We start from the raw sequence: 22729 nt of genomic DNA on the forward strand, positions 1-22729 counted from the left end.
TTAATTTCCAATATTCTCTAATTCTCTAATACTCTCCTGTATATTAATGTACTCTCCTCACTTAGATTATAGCTCCTTGAGGGCAGGGACCACATATTCTACTTTTTCTCTTTTTCATTATGCCAACACAGTATTGGGCACACAGCAGGCATTTAATACATATTCAACCATGAAATCATGGCACTTTAGAATAAAGAAAATCTTGGCATTTATCCAGTCTAATATCTTCATTGTACACATGAGGAAACTGTGACCTGGAGGTTGTAAGTCACTAGCTCAGCACAGCCCCTCCTGGTCCTGAAGCTGAGAACAATGTTTATGGGCAGTAAACCATTATCTACCGACATAGGTACAACAGTGACCCACATTTTGCAGTTGAAGAATCAGAGGTACAATGTGTTTAAGTAACTTCTCCAAGATACCACAACTCATAAGTGGTAAATCTAGGACTGGAACCCAGGCAATCTGGCTCCAGGGCCTGCAGGCTTACCGCCTCCCTCTCACTTCTCCTCTCCAGAACCCCTAGAACCATTTCCCCTATTTCCATGTCAGGGTATTTACTATCTCCTGTCTTGAGTATGATCTTGAGTATGTCTGAGTATGTATTGAGTATGCTTGTCTTACCCCTACCTGGCCCCCACTAGACTATACCTCCTATGGGCAGAAACAAAGGTGTCTCCTTTAATTTTCTGGGATCTTCAGCCTAGTGCCCTTCCTACTGTGGGCGCTTAGTGAATAGAACTCCAAATATGTACAAATGAAGTATGCTAGGGTAGTAAGGCAATCCATTTCTTCCTCTTAAAACACTGTGTAGAACTTTAAATACTTGTTTTTCCCCATGGAGGAGATAGGAATCTATTGGGAGTACAAATGCTTTGTCAAGGCCTCTCCACCCTGACCAAATGTTGCCCAATTCTTGCACAACCTTAAAGTCAGGTGGGAGGCTCAATCCCCCAGGCAGGTGATCTAGCCACTCCTCTCTGCACCTATTCATCATGGTTTTTACCCCCATTTTCTTTCACTGGGTACAGAAGACTTCATCCTGGCTCCCATACTTAAGCCACTCCAGGAAATCTTGATAGTCTAATTCCCTTGTTATTAGGCAGTTGAGATTGGAAGCTTAAAGAGAAAAGCAGATTCTCCACTCCCCCTGCTTCTCCTGAGAGCATAAGTTGGTTCCCTGCTGGTGGGAGAGTCAGCAACAACTACAAGATTCTAGTGTTTCCCAAATTCACACAGGAGGGGGAACTAGGCTATCCCCAGGGGCAACTGATGCCTAGAAGGAACTGACCCAATCCCAGCAGCACAGAATCATTTCCATTTCATATTGAATGTCACTGTTTTCTCAAATATTCAAAATAGCACCCATGCTATTCCAAGGCTTCCCCTTATGAAGAATAACTGGGTGCCATAATTATGGTTTTCTTTGCAGGAAGTGATCACTACAGCTTAGCTATTTTCTCTCTTGAGGATTTAAATGGGGTGAAGGTAAGGGGCTTTCACTAACCTTGTATATAGCAGCCTTCTGTTTCTTCTTTGTGTCCCTGTTTTAAAAACAAAAAGCCCTAACATGAGTTCTAACGATCATCATGGTAATAGGATTTCAAGTTTTTCACCAAATTTTTTTATCCATGCAGCAGCTATGGATGAATATAAAACACCCTGGAAGTGAGCGTGTATGTCCCAATGGAGCTTTCCTGTTGGCAGGAACAGAGAAAATGGTTATGGAACTCCTCCTCCAACACCTGCCTGACATCACCAGCACAAAAGCCAGAATTCTCCTGCTAAGCAATGGAAAGGTTGACTAGCTACCATACAATTACCCTGCACTGATCTTATCCCGCCTGGATTCTCAGTTGAACTATTAGGAGGTCACCACCAAAGTGAGTCATGTCATCCTTCACCTGCCTACAGGATATTCTTACACTGAGGCTATTAGGGCTTTTACCATGAATGAAGCACACCCTTTGGTGCCTCTCCTAGTCCCTCAGCCTCAAGGAAATGCCCACATCGGCAGAATTTTTCTTTATGCTCTTTTGCATGTTCTTGCTCCCATCTGCAATGGATAGGACAAAACAGTTCCCTCCCCAAAAGGAACTATCTAAAAAATTCCCAAGGGCAGTAATATTCTAATGTAATACAATACTGGTTTTAAAATCCCATATTATCTAGGACACTTACCTAGAACACACAGAGCACTGCCCACTGGAGAGTACTGGATCCAACAAGCCCAAGGGAACCTTCCTCACCATGCTTTTTTAAGCAGGGAAGTGGATTCCTCCCAGGGTCCTGTCCTCAGGGGATTTCCCTGCTCCATCTGGAAAGCTCAGCTCACCCTAAAGATAAACTGGACCTTTTTTCTTCTCTTTTCAATGTTAAGAGCTACACAACGTACTTAAATATTAAACAACATCTCTATCAGTGGGGAACTGCCCAATCCAACAGTATTGCAAAAGCCTGTGTCCAAGCTGGGTGAGATAGAAGAAAGAAAGGCAGGCTGTGAGATGGGCTCTAACCCAATTCGTTTTCAGTGTAGAGCAGAAACACCAACCACTTCTGGACTTCTCTATTCTCAACATTTAACAAAACAGCTCCAAATGGAGGACTCTGTCTCTACTGTTGAGCCTTTTATAAGGTGCAGTTAGTTCCCCACTTACATAACTGCTTTTAATATGTGCCTTGAAAACTTGTGTGGAAAAAGTTTGGCATTTAGGGGCAGCCCAAGGATGAGCGTTTTCATCCTGGCCAGGCTGCCACAGTCTTGCCCTAGTCTATATGGCATATCACAGCCAAATGGGGACATAAATGCTCCCTTTAACTGTGTCTTGGTTTGGCCAGAGATGGCCTTAAACCAGTCTGTTCTCAGGCTTACTGTTCCCTACCTCCAGCATGCACCTATGCTTTGTATTTTCACAAGCAAGATTTGTAGTTTCGGATAAATATTTATTGGGCATCTACTGCCCATGGGCCTTGCTAAGAACTGTGGGGTGCGCGATTCATATAAAAACATAATTCGGGCTGGGCGCGGTGGCTCATACCTGTAATCCTAGCACTTTGGGAGGCCGAGGCAGGCGGATCATGAGGTTAGGAGATCGAGACCATCCTGGCTAACATGGTGAAACTCTGTCTCTACTAAAAATACAAAAAAATTAGCCAGGCGTGGTGGCGGGCGCCTGTAGTCCCAGCTACTCAGGAGGCTGAGGCAGGAGAATGGCATGAACCCAGGAGGCAGAGCTTGCAGTGAGCCAAGATCGCACCACTGCACTCCAGCCTGGGCTACAGAACGAGACTCCGTCTCAAAAACAAACAAACAAAAAAACCATAATTCACCCTGCCCTTGCTTTTAAGCTGCACAAACAGCAAATGAGACAAGAGGTTGCCCTATATACACAGTAGCCATACTAAATATTTGTTGGTGGTGGTGAGACCAGACATTGTATGGGCTGGCAGAAACACGCAAAAGATCATGGTGGGTTATTTCAGAAGACAGGAGAATCACACCCAATACAGTCAGTTTCCTTTGATTACTCATGTATATCTTTGCAAAATTCTGTTTTGGCTTCCCTGTGGAAAACAGATGAGCAAGTGACCTAGGGGCATAATAGTGGCAATATCTGATACAATTCACAATTTTCAGAGGAAAAAAAATATTACTCTCTTGATGAGTTTGGTCAGTTTTCTACCAGTCTCTTATGCCATAAGAAGATAAGCAAGACATCAATCTATGGATGACTTTGGGACTCAGAGAGGCTCTGTAACGTGTCTTGGTTTGGCCAGAGATGGCCTTAAACCAGTCTGTTCTCAGGGTTACTGTTCCCTACCTCCAGCATGCACCTATGCTTTGTACTTTCACAAGCAAGATTTGTAGTTTCATATGATAAATATTTATTGGGCATCTACTGCCCATGGGCCTTGCTAAGAACTGTGGGGTGCGCGAGACATATAAAAACATAATGCAGTCTTGTTTATTCCTCCCATCCATTTGTTAAAAGACCTCATCAGGTGTGGACACAGTTGCCTTTGGCACCTACTTTATTTTACCTTTCTTAACAACTGTTTATTGAACACTATTTTATATCCATCACCAAACTTAGTGCCAAATAGTAGAATAACTATTTTTAGAATAAAATATATCATATATGAATTAGACAAAATATAGCAGCTTAAAAAAAAGTCTCCTCATTAACTTCATCTAGATTTTTACACTTTTCAAGGGTAACGGCCCTGTGTTGCCTGTGTGCTGAGTGTAGACTCTAGTTATGATCCGTGAGGTCGCCATGGGAGTGCTGTGCTTCACACAGCCTGCTATCTACCACCCACTTCCCTCCTGGACAGATAAGACTGGAGCTCACACAAGGTTTGTTTTCAGCTGTTAACAGATTGATTCCTTGGTAATGTCTCCATTTTAGAAAGGCCATACAGGTTAGTACAGAAATTGCAAACTTCAGCTCCCACTGACGGGTAGGTTTGGCTGTCAGGAGCAGTGTGTGAAAGATTCCGAGGACACCTCTGGGCTCAGAGGTGCTGTGATTGATTAATATTGCCTGTTGTGGGGGTGGACTAGGTGAGGGAAGCACAAGTGGTATCTATGCATTTGCCATCCCTGATATAATGGAAACAGCAGAAGCTTTGGAGTGAGGCCTCTCAGCTTCAAATCTGGGCTCTGGCTCTGTCTACAAGACCTGAGGCAAGTCATTTGGCCTCTCTACATCTCAGCTCCTCATCTATAAATGGGAATAATATCTATTTCACAGGCTTGATGGAAAGCAGTGGTTCTCATAGTGTGGTCCAGGGATGAGCAACATCAGCATAATCTAGGAACTTGTTAGAAATGCATACTCTCAGGCTTCACCTCAGACCTGCGGGCTGAGTAAGAAATTCTAGGGATGAGGTCCAGCAATCTGAGTTTTAATAAGCCCCAGGCAGTTCTGATGCACACTAAGGTTTGGAACCCCTGTTGTGAAGAGTCACAAATAAGTCCTGCAGTACTTACAAAGATAGAAGTTATGTTTTATCAGTCATGACTGATGTAGTCATCTGCCACACAGTGACTAGCAAAGTGCCAGGCTTATAGCAGGTGCTCAATACATTCTAACTTCTTTTTCTTGTAAAAATATGAGCTGCGAGCATAAGAGCCTAGCGGGTGGGGAAGAGGAGGGGTTTGTATATTGTTTCAGGTGGAGAAATTAGCTAGTGCAGTGGTTCAAAGACTTAAGCAAATGCTTGGCAAGGTGTCTGGGAGATTTCCTCCCCCAAGAAGAAGGAAGAAAGTGGGCCCAGGATTCTGTAGTAGATGACAACAATAATTATTCTCAGGGAAGAATTTCAGGGAAGGGTACCTATACATCACCCAAATCAGTACGGATTATATAGGATAGATCCAGCCCACAGCAAGCTTGCCTTAAACCTCATTCAGAGAGTTGAAGTTACTTAAGTCCCAAAGGCCTCTATTTAAGATAGTTTCACGTGCTCCACAGGACGAACTGAAAATAGGTCTACTGAAGTGCCTGTACTATATCCTATATGCCAGTTATTATATATACTAACCTTATGGTGCCTTCATCCTTCTCTCCCTGACACCTTTCACTCCCAAATATCATTATGTTGATATTCTTTGTTTGCCTCACAGGTAGAAACAATGGGGCAGTGATTTTCATTCCCACACAGGCTGTTGTGGGGGTGCGGGGGTGGGGTGGGGGGCGAGGAACAGGCAATATGTTTATAAAGACAAATCACTAATCATTAGGAAAATGCAAATCAAAGCCACAATGAGATACCACTTCACACCCACTAGGATGGCTGATATCTAAAAACAAAAACAAAACAAAACAAAAAACAAAAAACAGAAAATAACAAGTGTTAGTAGGGAAATGAAGAAACTGGAACTCTTATGCATTGCTCGTGAAAATGTACAATGGTATGGCTGCTATGGAAGACAGTACAGCAGTTTCTGAAAAAAATAAACACAGAATTACCATATGATCCAGAAATTCCACTTCTAGGTCTATATCCAAAAAAACTGAAAGCAGGGACTAAAATTGTACACCATGTTCACCATGATTCACAACACCCAAAGGTGGAAACAACTCAAATGTCCCTTGACAGAAGACCAGATAAACAAAATACAGTGTCTACTCACAATAGGATATTATTCGGCCTTAAAAAGAAATAAAATTTTGAATACATGTTGTAACTTGGATGAACCTTGAAAACATTATGCTAAGTGAAATAAGCCAGACATAAAAGGACAAATACTTTATATGTCTATATATACAATCTACTTGGAACAGTCATATTCATAGAGAAAGTAGAATAGTGATTATCAGGGACTGGAGCATGTGGGGAATAAAGAGTTATTATTTAATGAGTACAGAGTTTCCATTTGAGATGATGAAAAAGTTCTTGAGATGAGCAGTGGTGATTGTAGCCCAACAATACGAATGTACTTAATGCCATTGAATTGCATACTTAAAAATAGTTAAAATGGTAAACATTTTTTGTTATGTATATTTTACCACAATAAAAAAAGATTTAACCACCTTAACCCCACCACTACCAGCAAAGGAAAACAACAACACAATGCAAAGCTTCTACAGTACTCTTAAACTAAACTCTCACACAAAGTAAGTATCTTGAATAGAAAGGACTCCAAAACCTCTCCCTGCTTGAAATCTAAGATGATAATGGCACGGGCAGACAGTTTTCTTAATTTACTTTCATCTGCCACACTCCAAGCATATCTGCTGTGAAAAAGAGACACAGCTGAAAATGGAGATTTAGCTCTGGCTGTCCAGTGTGTTCACCCAGTGGCTTCAAAATCCCTATTCTGCTTTCCATTAATGAAGGTTTGCTTCGATTTTTCCATTAGCCCACAAACTACTATTAGAAAAGCCATTTATCAAATTAACACTGAGCACTGCAAAAGTCATCTGCAAGCGGCGTGCACTTTTCCACGTAGGAGTTGCTATGCCAACAGCTGCTCCATGTGCATTGTACAGAAGTAGCCATTTCAACAAAGTCCTGTTCAACAGTTCTCAGGACCAATTAAGTCTTACTGTCCCTTTGCACTCCCTAAATGTGTACACATGGCAAGTACCCCACCAGAATCAGGTAATGACCAACTAAGGGAGCAATTACAAAATCAACAAATTTCCACACACTGAAAACTTTGAAAAGCAGGCAACAATTAGTTTCTCTCTGTAACTTTTACTCCTAGTCCCATCCTCATTCCTTGGGAATAGAGTCAAGGAATTTGGTGTAATAAGAGTCTGGCCAGTAATTCTAGAAGGAGTCCAGGGTGAATAAATTGAAGGAGAGACTGTAATTATTCAGATTGTTGTAATAGATCATTTGCCTGAAGAGCAGACAACTATAAACAAAATGAGGCAAAATCCTTGCATTCTGCTGTTGCCAAATTTTGTTGCAAATTTGTCTTTTAAAAGATGCCTGGGAACTCTTAAATATGTTTAAACTGACTGGCATTATCATGCTTTCCCACATAGACAAAAAATCTGAAAAAGAGAGCTTTAGGAAACGATTTGTCTTGACTAAACAGTAAACTTTACAAGCAATTCCCAACCACAAGCGATCATCCCCAGCCTCATACTATCACTTCTGATTAAATCAAACATTCAATTCAATTGAAAAATGAATCAAAGAAAATAAGCAAATACCGCAGGCACCTGGCTCCAAAACAAAAAGGAATCACCATTATATCAAAGTTTACTGTAAATCTATGCCACACTTCCAACCACGATCAGCAATGGAGGAGAAAAAGCTAATCACAAGCCTTAAAAATATACAATTTCCAAGGATGAGACAGAAACACTTATAACACCTTTTTCAGCTAAACTAGTTGGATTTTTAAAATAGTCTTCCAACTGTCAGCAAATCTGAATGATACTTTCTTTAAAGTTTTTAATATCATGAAAACAACTGTATAAAGAAGAAAGTGCCTTTTTAAAGATATAGATTGTGTCATAAAATTTCAGGAGGACAATAACCAATTAAAATTAAAAATGGAGCTTATGTGAAATCTTGGTCACAGGAATACCACTGAAGAAAAACTTGTTCTCCCAGCTAGCAGCTCCTGGCTCAAAGCATACATATGGGCCACACTGGAGGATCATTTTACCCAGAGTAAGGTCTGGCCCAGCCCTGGAAGCTGTCATCATTGCAGCCTCTTCCTATGTAATCAAGTGAATTATTCTAAGCCTAGAGAAAGGCCTACATGGCACTTAACCTTTTATTTTGCAGCTATTTCTGGGGCACCATAGCTAACACACTGGTCAGAAATATAGAAAAGATGCCGCTTTTCAGGTAACACATTGGTCAGAAATGTAGAAAAGATGCTGCTTTTCAGGTCTGAAAATAATCTTGGGCTGGTTTATAGCTTGTTTTCTGAGCCTGGACATGTCAATGAATAAGGGTTTCACTATGATACCTCTATAAGTGGAACTTAATACAACTATGTATTAAATCTTTGTAACTTAGTAGCAAGAGATAGTTCTGATATATTGCTATATAGAAAATGCATTTCACAATAGCATGTAACATGATAATGCAGGCATACCTCATTTTATTGTGCTTCACAATTCATAATATTAATAACTAATAATTAATGTTGAATTTAGGGGAGACATGTCATGTGAATTTACAAGTAGTTCTGCTACAACATGGCATATGAGCTCCTAAAAATCACTACACTATGCAAAACTAAAAACCACAGAGCTTATGGGAAAGAAGAGGTTAGGGTATAACACTCAAAAACTTTCTCAGCAACACAAAAACAAGATGGGAACTTAATAAAAATGGTAGCACAGTTTTACACATGTTAAATGGTTGAGAAACATAGGCATGCCTTGTTTTATTATGCCTTTATTGCACTTTGCAGATATTGCACTTTTTACAAATTGAAAGTTTGTCAGGCAAGTTTATCCATGCCATTTTTCCAATAGTATGTGCTCACTTCATATCTGTGTCACATTTTGGTCATTCTTGCAATATTTCAAACTTTCATTATTATAGCTATTATTAGAATGATCTGCGATCAGTGATCTTTGATGTTACCACTGTAATTGTTTTTAGGCATAAACTGCACCCATATAAGACAGCAATCTTAATAAATGTTGTGTGTGTTCTGACTGGTCCAGTAATTGTTCGTGTGTGTGTGTGTGTGTGTGTGTGTGTGTGTGTGTGTGTGTGTCCGTCTCTCTCTCTCCCCCTCCTCAATCCTTCCTATTCCCTGACACACAACAATATTGAAATTAGACTAATTTTAATAACTCTACAGTGGGCTGTATGTGTTCGAACGAAAGGAAGAGTCACATCTCTCACTTTAAAATCAAAAGTTAAGAAATGTTTAAGCTTAGTGAGAAGATCAAACCAGGCATAATATTCCCTTAAGCCAAAGTCTAATCCAGAGCAAGACCCTAACTCTCTTCAATTCTACGAAGGCTGAGCAAGGTAAGGAAGTTGCATTAAGAAAAGTATGAAGCTAGCAGAGGTTGGTTCGTTACATTTAAGGAAAGAAGACATCTCCATAACATAAAAATGCAAGGTGAAAGAGCAAGTGCTGATATATAAGCGGCAGCCAGTTATTTAGAAGATCTAGCTAAGATCATTGATGAAGGTGGCTACACTAAACAGATTTTCAGTGTAGATGAAAGAGCCTTATGCTGGATGAACATGCCATCTAGGACTTTCACTGCAAGAGGGGAGAAGTCAATCCCTAGTTTCAAAGGACAGGCTGACTCTCTTACTAGGGACTAATGCAGCTGGTGACTTTAAGCTGAAGCCACTTATCATTTACCATTCTGTAAGTCCTAGGGTTCTTAAAAATTATGCCAAATCTACTTTATTGGTGCTCTATCAGTGGAACAACAAAACCTGGATGACAGCACATATATTTATGTGCTCGTTGTCAATGCACCTAGTTACGCAAGAGCCCTGATGGAGACGCACAAAATTAACGTTGTTTTCATGCCTGCTAACACAAGATCCATTCTGAAGCCCATGGATCAAGTAGTAATTCTGACTTCGAAGTCTTATTCAAGAAATTTTGTAAGGCTATAGCTGCCATAGATAGTGATTCCTAGATGAATCTGGGCAAAGTAAATTGAAAACCACCTGGAAAGAGTTCACCATTCTAGATACCATTAACAGCATTTGTAATTTGTGGGAGGATGTCAAAATATCAGCATTAACAGGGGTCTGGAAGAAGTTAATTCCAAATGTCATGGATGACTTTGAGGGGTTCAAGACTTTAGTGGAGGAAGTAACTGCAGATGTGGAAGAAATAGCAAGAAAACTAGAAGTGGAGCCTGAAGATGTGACTGAACTGTTTCAACCTCATGATAAAACTTGAACAGATGAGTCACAGCTTCTTACAGATGAGAAAAGAAAAGTGGCTTCTCAAGATGGAATTTGCTCCTGGTTAAAATGGTGTGAACACTGTGGAAATGACAACAAAGGATTTAGAATATTACATCAACTAAGTTGATAAAGCAGTAGCAGGGTTTGAGAGGACTGACACCAATTTTGAAGGAAGTTTTACTGTGGGTAAAATGCTATCAGATAGCATCACATGCTGCAGAGTCTTTCATGAAAAGAAGACACTATTGATGTAAAAAATTTCATTCTTGTCTTATTTCAAGGAATTGACATAGCCACCCCAACCTTCAGCAACCAGCACACTAATCAGTTCTGCAGCCACCGATATGGAGGCAAGAACCTCTCCCAGTAAGAAGATTATGACTCACTGAAGGCTCAGATGATTATTAGCATTTCTTTTAGCAATAAAATATTTTTAAATTAAGGTATAGACATTGTTGGCCAGGTGCGGTGGCTCCTGCCTGTAATCCCAACACTTTGGGAGGCTGAGGCAGGCAGATCATTTGAGGCCAGTAGTTCGAGACCGGCCTGGCCAACATGGCAAAACCCCATCTCTACTAAAAACACAAAAATTAGCTGGGTGTGGTAACACATGTCTGTAAATCCCAGCTACTCGGGGGTGCTGAGGCAACCAGAATTGTTTGAACCCAGGAGGCGGAAGTTGCAGTGAGCTAAGATTTCCCCACTGCACTCCAGTCTGTGCAACAGAGTGAAACTGTGTCTCAAAAAGAAAAAAAAAAGGTATGTACATTGTTTTTTAGACGTAATGCTAAAATATAAACATAACTTTCATATGCACGAGGAAACAAAAAAAATCATGTGACTCGTTTTATTGTGATATTCACTTTACTGTAGTGGCCTGGAACGAACCTACAATATCTTAGAAGTATGCCTGTATTCTTTAATTATATATCAATATTCATGATATAGAGAAAAGTATGTTCACCAAAGAGTTAACAGTGGTTATCTCTGGGTGGTGGAATTTTGGTGATTTTCATTGTTATCTCCATGCCTTCTTTTACTGTGACTTTTTATGGGGAACATGTATATTTTTTATAATCAGAAGAAAACAACTTAGCAACTTTAAAAATAATTTTACAGGAGAGACAATTCATGGAGATAGATGTGTGTGCACATGGTCCCACAGCCTTCCTAACTCCCCTTGTGCTATAATCTTCCAAAGAATTTGAGGGGGCTCTGCCCCTCTTGCCCTCAACCCTCAGAGCTCAGAGCACCCCTAGGTGACGATTGCAGATCCCTGCCCTCCCTCTACATCCTGCCCTCGGTCCAGCAGTGTGAGTGAGCTGCTCCTGCACTGGGGCCAGCCATTCAAGGAGCAAGGAAATATTATGCAAGAGCACAGGAAGTCAGAGGAGACAGGATTCTGGGCAGGCCTGGCAAGGAGTCTGTGTGAACTCCAGTGAACAAGCAGACTTTGCTCAGTGGGGCCGAAGCCAGCAGAAAGCCTTCCCAGGGCAGCAAAAGGGAGCCGTCCACCTCATGTCTCTGGCCAGTGGGCAGCCATCCAGAACTTGATGTACCTGATGTGAGGCAGATAAACCCGAGTCTCAATATTTCTACTCTTCTGGCCCAAGTTCAAGGTGACTCCCCAACACTTATGCACTGTGACTCACCTCCGTCCCACAGTATGCACCCCCGCCCCCTCTGTACAACATGACTTCATTCAGTGATTTTCAAACCTGCTCCTCTCACGGCCACCAGCTTTCCAGCTCAGTCCGCTCTCACCGTCTCAGAGTGAGGGACACAGTTCCTCTGGGTTGCCTGCATGGGTTGTCTCACATTAGTATCAAGCCCTGAAAACTTCAGATACGTTCATGTACATGTACATGAGTCACAGTGGCCACAACCTCTTCTTTTGCAGTAGTTGATATTTTGGAAGCCCCAATCCAACTGGCAGGGCAGAGATCATATCAGCCATCTAACAGAAGTGGAAACTGAGGCACAGAGGGAGTGCAGTGTGACCTAGTTGAGGGTGATCTCTGTCACCCCAGCAGCCTGCCTCCTTCTCCCTGGCATCAGGAGATGGAGACACTACACCTCCTGCAAGCACAACTATCCCTTTTTGTAGAAACCACTGGGCAGCCCAACTTCTCATACCCCAGCCCACCTCCTTCTTGAGGGTGGTGGTCCTGCTGCTGTCATGGAAGTGGGCTGGGCCATGCCCAACAGCGACTTCCAAGTCTCTGCTCCTCTATTCCAATAGAACCTCCTCTTGGAGAATGGGGAGTTCCTTCCTCCAACCCCCGACCTATCATCTTTAATCGTCCATCTTCCTTCCCTCTAAGGGAGCATGTGAAAACGGGAGTCAGGACCAGGCTCCACTTGAAATTTACTTCACAATGAAGCTAGAACTCTACTGGGGATCTCTGAGCCAATTTTGATGGGTTCCCACTTACCAGTCCATTGTGAAGATGGGGAAACTGAGGCCCAGAGAGATCATCCAGCTGGTTAGCACTTGCCTTTGCTGTCTAGCAGGCCACACAAACAGGACGTTTTCCTGAACAGAAAGGACCTAGATCTGAGTGAAGGGATAGCCAGTGCTGGGTAGAAATGGGGCTGTAGTCCTAGGACCCACAATCCCTTTGGCATCTGTGGAGGTACAGGCAGTGGCGTTTCAACACGCAGAGCCAGCCATGTAGAGAGTGACACCCACCCAATCACTGCCCCTGACCTGACAATTGCTAATTGTGGTAAGAACCGACAGTGGCATTCTCCTGGGACTCTCTTGTGTATTTCCAGACGCCACCAACACACAATGGCCTCTACTCCTCTGGTGTAAACATTGCCAAATAAGACAAACAATAACATCACCACGACAGAAAAATAAGGTGCCAAGAGAGATAGCATGGGTCTGTGGAAAGAGTCTGGGTCTGGGAGCTGTTCAGGTAGGCACTGCCACTCTCTGGTTTTGTGATCACATTTTTGTGCCTCAGTTGTTTCATCTATATGACAAAAATGACAAAAGCTTCAATCTACATCAAGAGCTTTGAAAAAAAAAATTAAGCACTGAACAAACATAAGAAATAATAATGTTGAAGACAAAGACCCGACAACCCCAGATTATTTCACTTAACAAACATTTAAGAAGCACCTCCTGTGTGTAGGCACCGCCCCAAACCCTGAGGATATGGTTGTAATGCACGGTCCCTGCCTTCATGAAGCTTACAAACTAGGGCGCAGCAAAGGTGACAGATAATAAGCAAATAAATTACGACATGTAGGGCTGGTCACCGTGGCTCACGCCTGTAATCCCAGCACTTTGGGAGGTCAAGGCGGGCAGATCACCTGAGGTCAGAGTTTGAGACCAGCCTGGCGAACATGGTGAAACCCCATCTCTACTAAAAATACAAATATTAGCCTGGAATGGTGGTGCGTGCCTGTAATCCCAGCTACTTGGGAAGCTGAGGTGGGAGAATCGCTTGAACCTGGGAGGCAGAGGTTGCAGTGAGCTGAGATCCCGCCATTGCACTCCAGCCTGGTGACAGAGTGAGACACTGTCTCAAAAATAAATAACTAAATAACTAAATAAATTACAACATGTGGGAAGTGCTGTTTAAACAAAACAGAACAGGAGGGAGGTTAACTAAAGGAGGTGAGAAAATGCTTCCCTAGGGAGGTGATATTTAAGCTGAGACCTGAAGGCCGAAGTTAGCTGGCCAGCCTCATGGGTGGGGCTGAGGGATGAGCAAGCTTAGGCATTAGGGGCATCAAAGATGTTACAGATGAAGGATCAGAGACCAGAGCTGAGTGGCCTGTCACATCTCATGGTCAGTATGTAGCATAGCCAGGTGTTTGCACTCAAAGCCTTTTTCCCACTTCTAGTAACACCAGAAGGACAAGGTATCTTTTAGGTGTCAGCATTCACTCTGTTGCTCTATCTGCTAGTAGCTGTCTGACCTCTTAAAGACCTTGGGCAAGTCATCTGCTTTCTTTGGGAGCCCATAATTAGGTCTTGCTCATAAGATGCAAAGCAACAAGTAGGACCTGAGCAGACATGGTACAGATGTAGCTCTTTAGGTTTAGAGATTTGGGTGTGCTGAGTTGAAGGGATATTCCCATTCTCGACAGAATCACATCTGGCACAAATCATCTCCATCTCCACAGGGGAGGGAAAAACAGGCCAGATGTAGAAAGGAGCCTAACTGGTCAGACCCTTTATCTAGAATCCTGGAAGTGTCCTTGGTCTCTTGGGTATAATCAGATTTCCTCACATCTCAGGGTATGGGAAAAAATAGAACTCATACCCCAAAATCATTATTAGTAAAAACTAATAATTCTGAAAATCCCAGCCAGTTAAGAAATTTAAAGGCCTGAGAGCAAGAGTCTCCTAGCTTTTCCTAAGGCTCCCTTCCAACTGCAGCCAAATCACATCAATAGGCAATAATGTGCCTAATGATTATATTGCTGTGCTTGTTAATAATGATGCCTTGAAGGTCTGCCCTTTAAACTTTTCAAAGGTCTATTGAGATAATAGTTGCAAAAGTGATTTTTAAAATATAATAGACTTTTAAAATGCATGGTTTTATGAAACTCTAGCTCATTTCAAACTCATAATAGTACTCTGAGAAAGCAGCAAATACGTCTAACCCCATTTAGGAAAGGGGTTAAAGAAAGAAAGGTTAAATTACCTGTCCTAGGTCACACACATCAGAGAAAGATCTAGAAAAGTCTTTCAAACTCCTAGAGACTTGAGAGCTCCTCTGAACCCCATGTGGAGGTAGGCTTTGCCAGGGACACAAAAAAAGAGAGGTGACTCGGGAGCATTTACAACCCGTTTGGCAAGATAAAAGCCAAGAAACACAGAACCCTGTGGTCATCCCAACGTTAATTTTGGAGGCAAAGAAATTCAAGTGGGTGAAAGTTTGTCTCTCTCCAAAATAAACATGTACTCTGCCTTGGCCCTGAAGATCTAACTCAAGAAGAATTAAGTTGTCGCCATTGCCCTGGTAATATTTGGAGCCATACAAGGAGATACAGGTGGCCTGGAATCACCAACATTATGTTGATTTGGGTATGGAAAATGGTTTCAAATGTGCTCAAAAGAGATGGCTCAGGAACAAAGGGATCAATGCTCACAGTCACCCAGACTCCTTTCTGCCTGGGTTTTCTGCTCACCAGGCTTTCCCAAGGCCTTGGGCTGGTTGGCGGCCACAGTGACCACACCACCCTCAGGTGTGCCCATGTCTCAACATCTCACTAGCCAAGGTGGGGAAAAGTACTTGCTAGGAGTTCAGCGAAGACAAAGTTGGAACTTTTCAAAAGGATGTTTTACTTTAAAAAGGAAGAGAAAAGGAAATGAACACAAAGGAATAGACATGGATATGTTCACAGGTTTCACACACTAACAGATATCTAGTCACAGGTTAGCTTGGTAGGACATCTTCCTTTTCCTTCTGGAGGTCCACCTGGAGCTGTGAGAAGGTAGATGCTAGACTCAAATTTCTAGCCATGGCAAGATTTGGGTAAACAACACTTTCTAGCCTAGGGGAGTTCTTAGGAGATTCTTGAGACTAGTCCTAGTTTGGTCTGCGCTGTGCTCCAAAGCTCTCTGGCACCTGCAGTCTTTTCCTGGTTCTGACAGTCCGGGCTCCTTTCCACCTAACTGTAGAGGGCCCTTCCCTGCTCTCGGGCCTGAGGCTCAGCAGCCTGCACAGAGTAGGCAATGAACAGAGAATTGACAGTGGAGCGAGTCATTGAACCAACCAATCCTGCCTGGGCCAGGCAGCAGTTTCCCAGTTCTACAAGCATTTATTGATTACTAGAGGGACAGAAAAGGAGTAAGAGGCCAAACATGCTGGGTGCAGTGGCTCACGCCTGTAATCCCAGCACTTTGGGAGGCCGAGGCGGGTGGATCACAAGGTCAGGAGATCGAGACCATCCTGGTTAACACGGTGAAACCCTGTCTCTACTAAAAATACAAAAAAATTAGCCGAGCATGGTGGCAGGCACCTGTAGTCCCAACTACTAGGGAGGCTGAGGCAGGAGAATGGCATGAACCCGGGAGGCAGAGCTTGCAGTGAGCCAAGATCGCGCCACTGCACTCCAGCCTGGGCAACAGAGTGAGACTCCATCTCAGAAAAAAAGGCCAAACATGCAGTTGTCATTGTGAGGTTAAATTCTAAGCCAAAAGTACTCAGGAGTTATATAGCCTCCCTCAAAGTACCAGTGGACAGAGTGAGCTAAAGTGACTTGGATGAGATCCGCTGGCCTCTACTGGTCCCTGGAATGGAATCTTCTCCAGTGATTTGGGATCTCTGGCCAAGGCCTGGCCCACAGTGTTCAGGTATGACTTTAAGTGTTTCTAAATTCCTCCAGGGGAAAAGTTATACCTGCTCGAGGAGGGAAAAATCCCCAGCTGCTCTACCCAGGTGACTTCAGGAAGATGGCTCCTTTTTTCCCTCTTCTGGCGGTATCATCCCAAGAACTTGAGTTAGGGCTTTAGGGAATGTTGTGACCAAACACTAGTAAAGGAGAAGGTCAAGGAACAGCTTGGTCGCAGTGCTCTGTACAGGGTGTGCAATGAACAGCTATTGGTAAAAATTGATAAAAGGGATGGTCTGACTTGGATTTGTCTGTGTCATGCCCTTCAGATAGTGGGATATTGAAGGGACTGTTCTCTTTCCATAATGGTTAGACTCAAAAACCTAGAATCCAGAATGAGAAAGGGACAGAATGAGAGCCTTATCAAATAATGAGGGGGATAAAGGCTTTACCATCAGAAAGAGAACATGGGGATGAGGGTCACTGCTATTTTAGGATATAGCAAGCTGTCCTCTTCCAGCTCCCACTCCGTGGACTAGGAGACTCAGACATGGCGTTTATTACCCTGAGAAGTGGTACAGGAAAAAGAAACATATATCAGAGTGATTTGGGCACATTCACACATGCCTGATTTACTAAGGGCTAGCAGGGGAGGCTTTGAGGTCAATATTATAGAAGACAAATCATGGCCTCCTCCAACCACCCACTTGGTGCTCACACTAGAGCTAGGCTTCTGGTTGGAGGGCTAATGATGGAGATGCCCTGAGCAGCTTCTCATGTGCCAGAAGAGGCATGCACTGCTCCCATGGCTCCAAGGCCACCCAAAGATTCCATCATAACATGACTCAGGAAGGCCTGCCCCTAAACTTCCCAACACCAGCCCAGGCCTGGTCCTCATCTCCTTTCTGCTAACAGAGCTCCAGATCCAGCTCTGGAAGGAACTGGCTCACCAGTCCTTGCCTGCACACTCTGTTTATTCCTGCCTTCTCATTTTACTTATGCAATTCACCTCAAATGGAATGCCCCGTACTGATCTGCCTATCCCAATTCTACCTAATCTTCAAGACAGACCTAGGTCCTCATGCTCCTCCAGGAAACCTCCCTCTAATCTCCACTAATCACTTCCCTAACTATTCCCAACACACAAGATCTATTTACCCTTACTCAGTCTCACTTAATTACTATCAATCTTCCATTGTTTGCTCAATGTTTTATCTGAGTTGATTTTGACTTCCTAACAAGATGGCAATATTGTAAAGGCAGCTTGGACATCCATTAACATAAACCATCTTATATTGCTTAAACAAATCATTTTAGGACATCCTGAGTGCAGCAGGGTCCATCTAATGCCTCTTTGTAACCTCATGGTACAGCATAGCACCTGAATTTGGGAGGGAACCTATAAACATCTACACACAGTGATGATTCCCACAAACCCGGCTATATGCATGGTGGATAACCAATGAGGATAAGTTAGGTTGATGTGAGCAAAGTGTCTACCTGTGCTTCCAGTTCTCTACACCAAACTCCCAAAGTTCCTGACATAGACAGAATTACTCAGTCTACAAATAATTACTGAGCACCTAAAGAGACCTCTATTCTGACTTCTGTGGGGAAAAAAGAACAGGAAAAAATGACTGGGTCCTTGCTCTTGAAGGGCTTCCAGCTTGAGTGGTGATCAGGGACATATGCCACCCCCAACCTTCAAAAGCAAGTTGTAAAAGCATCATACAAATGACAAAATACAGACTGAAGACCATATATAAACACAGGGGTAACCAATGTGCAGTTAATCAGGGAAGGCTTCCCAGGGAAGATGATCTCTGAACTGAGAGCTAGTGCCCTCTTGCACAACTTCCCCATCTTGCTTTTAACTTTGAGATTAAGCTGGAGTATTCTGTTTGGCTATACTCACCTCAGTATATAAGGCATTCTTGAAGTGAAGCACTGATATAATACTAGCCTGATGTTTGCATCTGATATAAAGTTATGTATCAATAAGACTTGACTGTGGTTCCTCAAATTTTTTCTTTTCCTTTTTCTTTCTTTTTAAAGGGAAATAAATAAAGGGATCAAATCTACATGAATAAAGAAAGCAGAGCTTGTGAGGCAGGCTTTCCAAGTAACCCAAGGGACATGAACAAAGCAATTCTATTATTTTTTTTTAAAAAAACTAAGCACGATTTCAGAGCCCCCCCCCCCCCAAAAAAAGCAAGCAAAGTATTAGGGCACATCAGAAAATCAGACATCCTTGGCCTTCAGGAACATGCTATATTGTTAGAAAGGCAAAAACAAATAAAGTGTCATTAGATAACAAGGAAATATAAGCAGGCTCTTTGGCAAACAACCAAAAGCTAGTAATGCAGGGAGTGGGAGTGCCACTGTGGAAATTTCTACGCTCCCTTAGTGATTTTGTGTAAGATTTTGGGAAGCCTGGGCTCACAATAGAAAAGTAGGAGCTATTTGAATAGGAAGAGAGGGGAAAAGGATCCAGATGGAGGAGCTAGTGTGAGGGAACAGAAGTGGGAATGAGCACTGCAGCACTGCCTTTGAGGCTGTGGGAGAAGGCTTGCGTATTAGGAACTCGAGGCACAGTGAATGATGGTGAATGGGCGATAGAGGTGAGGTGGGGTCCCTTGTAGTCAGCAAGGTGAACTCCCACTGCCATGGTGGCTGCCCTTGGGAAGAAAACTAGGCCAAGGACCCATGTCTTTACTGAGGCCCTGAGTGTCTAGCTAATCTTTGGAGATCCCTAAGAGAAACCCAAATCCACAAAAGAAACCCCTATCCCACTCTGAAGATTCTCTGTGCTCCGAGGACAGGACAATCCCGCTGAGGAGGCATAAAACAGCTACAGGATCAGCACCATGTGGACCTCTTCTGGGGGACCAGAAAGCGATCTCAGCAGCCAGGGTGCCTTCCAGTCAGTCAGCAGGGAAATGCACAGGGGCACTAATTTCCATGGAACTCTGGAAGACTCCAGAGAGTCAGGGGACCACACAGTGCCCAGCCACACAGACTAGGATTTCTTTAGATGTCTTGGCCATGACAAAGGCCCTTACCAAATGGGAGGGGCACGTCAGCTGAGACAAGACAAACAGAGTGATGGTAAGAAAGCCAAAAAACCAACAAGAGCCTCAACTCCCATGCCCCACCCACCAATAATTCCCCCTAAGTCCTAGGTACAGAATAAAAGACAGACTCCCGCTGCACAACGATATGGTTACATTTATAGAAGCTCTCTTGTCACCAGTGAAATGTGACCTTCATACTTTCCTTATCTTAATATCTGGGTAAACATTTGTTGTGCAAGCACACAAATAAAGGTTCTAAAGGTGAAATGTGGTGTGTCCAGCAACACCACACTGCTCCAAACCCAGGCCCCAGAGAGTCCTTTTGGCTCTGCAGAGGACTCCTCTCTCCCTTCACCCTGGGCACCAAGGCACCAAAATTAGCTTCATCGACCTCAGCCAGCTCTGGAGTGAACGCTGCCATTCGAAAATAGCATCTGAGAACTCTTGGAAACACAGGAGAGAAATACAAGGGTACAGTGGTTTACAGAAACTTACTGCGAAAGCAATCTCACTGGAGTGCTTTTTTAACTAAATATACAGGAAAGGGGCATTATGAGGATTTACTCCAATCTGTGGAAAGTGAATTATATGCTTCTAGCTCCCATCCTGATTAATTCTATTAAGTGTGATTGTTTTCATTTAGAAAAATATTGCAGAGGTAATGTTCATAAAGAGAGTTTGTCAAATGACCCGTGCTTTGACCCAAAATTTTGCTGTACTAACTTGCACAGTCCTATTATTTCTAGACACTCTCTAAAAACATTGTGTCTCATTTCCCCATATATTTGATATATGTGATTTAAAAAATCTTGTCTTGAAATGCAGAAGGAAGGATTCTCAAGCAGTCCCTCAAAAGGCACAATTTTCTGTTCTTTCTATGTGGAATTCATAAACAAAGCCAAGTAACCGAGTTTTTATGTGTGCTTAAAGGCACTCTTTCCTGCAACTGTGTGTGACGTATTTTTCCAGGACAATCTTTCTCAATACTCCAAAGTGCTTCAGTAACAGGAAGTCATAAAGGTAGGAAGGAGGCCTGTAAATATTTGCTGTAATTACTCATTAGTAATGAGAATGGTTGGCATTGAATTTTGAGTCACCCTTTTGTGCTCATGGCTCATTACCTTGTAACTGGAGCCCAAGGTGGTACATATGGGCCTTCCCTCACCATGGACACCCAGGTCCACTTCTAGGTTTTACTTCAGACAGTGTGGCTTGTTTCTCTCAGCACCTCCATTTCCCAAATATAAAGGAAGGAAAGCATGCTGGTCTTCTTGCTCCCTGCCCCCTACCCAGAGGCAGTCAGGAAAAATCTTATACAAAGTAGTGACAGTATGCAAAGTTTTTATCAAGAGTGAAATATGTGTATTTTTTTAATACCATACTAATACAACACTGAGAGACAGATAAATACTGTCTGGGTAGACACACAGCACAATGATTTAAATGACTACCAAAAAATAATCATATACTTTAATGGATGTATTTTAAACAACTTATAAAATGCTTCTGAACTTTCTCAGATTCAGCTCATGTGTCCTCTTATTCATAACAAGCCACTGACTCCCCATAGTCACAGGCCAACATCAGGGCACCTCGGACTAAAAATGAGACCAAAAAACTCAACTAAACCCGTTACAGAATTGATTAACTTCTAAGAATACTATTGGTTGTACCCCCTGCTTCTGGGGGCAGCCTACAGGGCAACGGGGTTTACCTTCAGCACCACAATCATGAGTACAACATAATGGATACACTTTCCTGCCAATGTGTTTGATTACATGGCCTAACCAGATAAAATCACTAATTTGTTATGATTGCTACCACTTATCTCTTAGCTTTTTTAATTGGAGAGTTCCATGGCTGGGGATGAGGGGGACAGTTCAAGAAGTCACTAGGGGTGTATAAGACACTTCTAACAATCCACTTCCATGGCTTTATAGAATTCAGAAAACGTCAGATGAGTACATGGCAAATAAACATATGTTTTAATGGGGTCATTTTTCTCATTGACAAGACACCCTTTCTGAAATATTTTTCCACATGAGAAAAGGATCTGTTCACAGGATCATTATCTGGCATGGAAATTACTTATAACTTTAAAACTGAGGAATCTTTCCAAGTTCAGGAGAGTGAGGGCAATGGGAAATGTGCCTCCTGGAAACATGTGGAACTTCTGGCAGTGATGTCATCTAGTAAGAGTTTTGCTGACGTACAAGTGGCCCCTGCAAACAGCCTAAGGCAGTCAAGCAAACAGGTATTTCTTAAGAAATTAGAAAAAACAAGGTCACTTAGAAGTGGATAACATTCTTGTCCATTCCACACCTGACTCTTCAGCTCCAGGTATCTCACAAAGGGTCTCGCCACTCTTCTTCACTTTATGCTTTCATCAGATCAGTTCTGGGGCTTCCAACAGTGGGAAGAGACAAGGGTCACCAAGTTACACCTAACATCTACTTGAAAATTACCGATGCTGTTAGGGGCACCCTGTGGATGACCACCACATGGACTGTGACGCACAGTTGCCAACACGGTTTGCTTCTCTCTTGATTAAGGTATGTGTCAATGCAATTCTGTTTGACAGCACTAGGAAAACTCAAGGTACCCTCTAGGTTCACAGTGCAGAGGCCAACAGTGTGATGGCTGTGAAGGCTCAGGGCTCATCAGTGAAAGGGCTCTATAGAAATGCAACATGCTATTATCACAACAATCATAGCTATTCTTTATCCCCCTATCCATTCTTTCCTTCCTGTGCTTGCAATTTCAAAAGATCAAAAGAGCCACAGGAAGTCCTGTGCATCTTGATGGTTCTTCAGAAGCCACAGAGGAAGAGCTTCTAACAGGTTCTCCTGCACAATGGAGTCCGAAGACTGAAGTGATTATTGAAGTCTTGCCACCAGCGAAGGGTGCGAGGTGGAAAGCTTTGAACTTCTTGGGGCAGGAGAGAACCACCTCCTGTCAGGGTCTAGGAAAACCCATAAAAA

The 22729-nt window shown here is 42.8% G+C and overlaps 1 protein-coding gene across 3 annotated transcripts in view; it reads right to left on the reverse strand.

Moving 5' to 3' along the window:
- The window catches only part of EPAS1 (endothelial PAS domain protein 1), an 89725-nt gene that overhangs the window by 59693 nt on the left and 7303 nt on the right, over positions 1 to 22729 (reverse strand). The window contains exon 1 of one of the 3 annotated variants that reach the window (XM_063649418.1): positions 1508 to 1540. The exons of the other annotated variants lie outside the window; for them this stretch is intronic. The gene's annotated coding sequence lies outside the window, so the exon portion shown is untranslated. Of the gene's footprint in view, positions 1 to 1507; positions 1541 to 22729 lie in introns of those variants that run through there. 3 annotated transcript variants of the gene reach the window in all.

The sequence above is a fragment of the Pongo pygmaeus genome, chromosome 12 (assembly GCF_028885625.2).
Source record: "Pongo pygmaeus isolate AG05252 chromosome 12, NHGRI_mPonPyg2-v2.0_pri, whole genome shotgun sequence".
Taxonomy (NCBI): domain Eukaryota; kingdom Metazoa; phylum Chordata; class Mammalia; order Primates; family Hominidae; genus Pongo; species Pongo pygmaeus.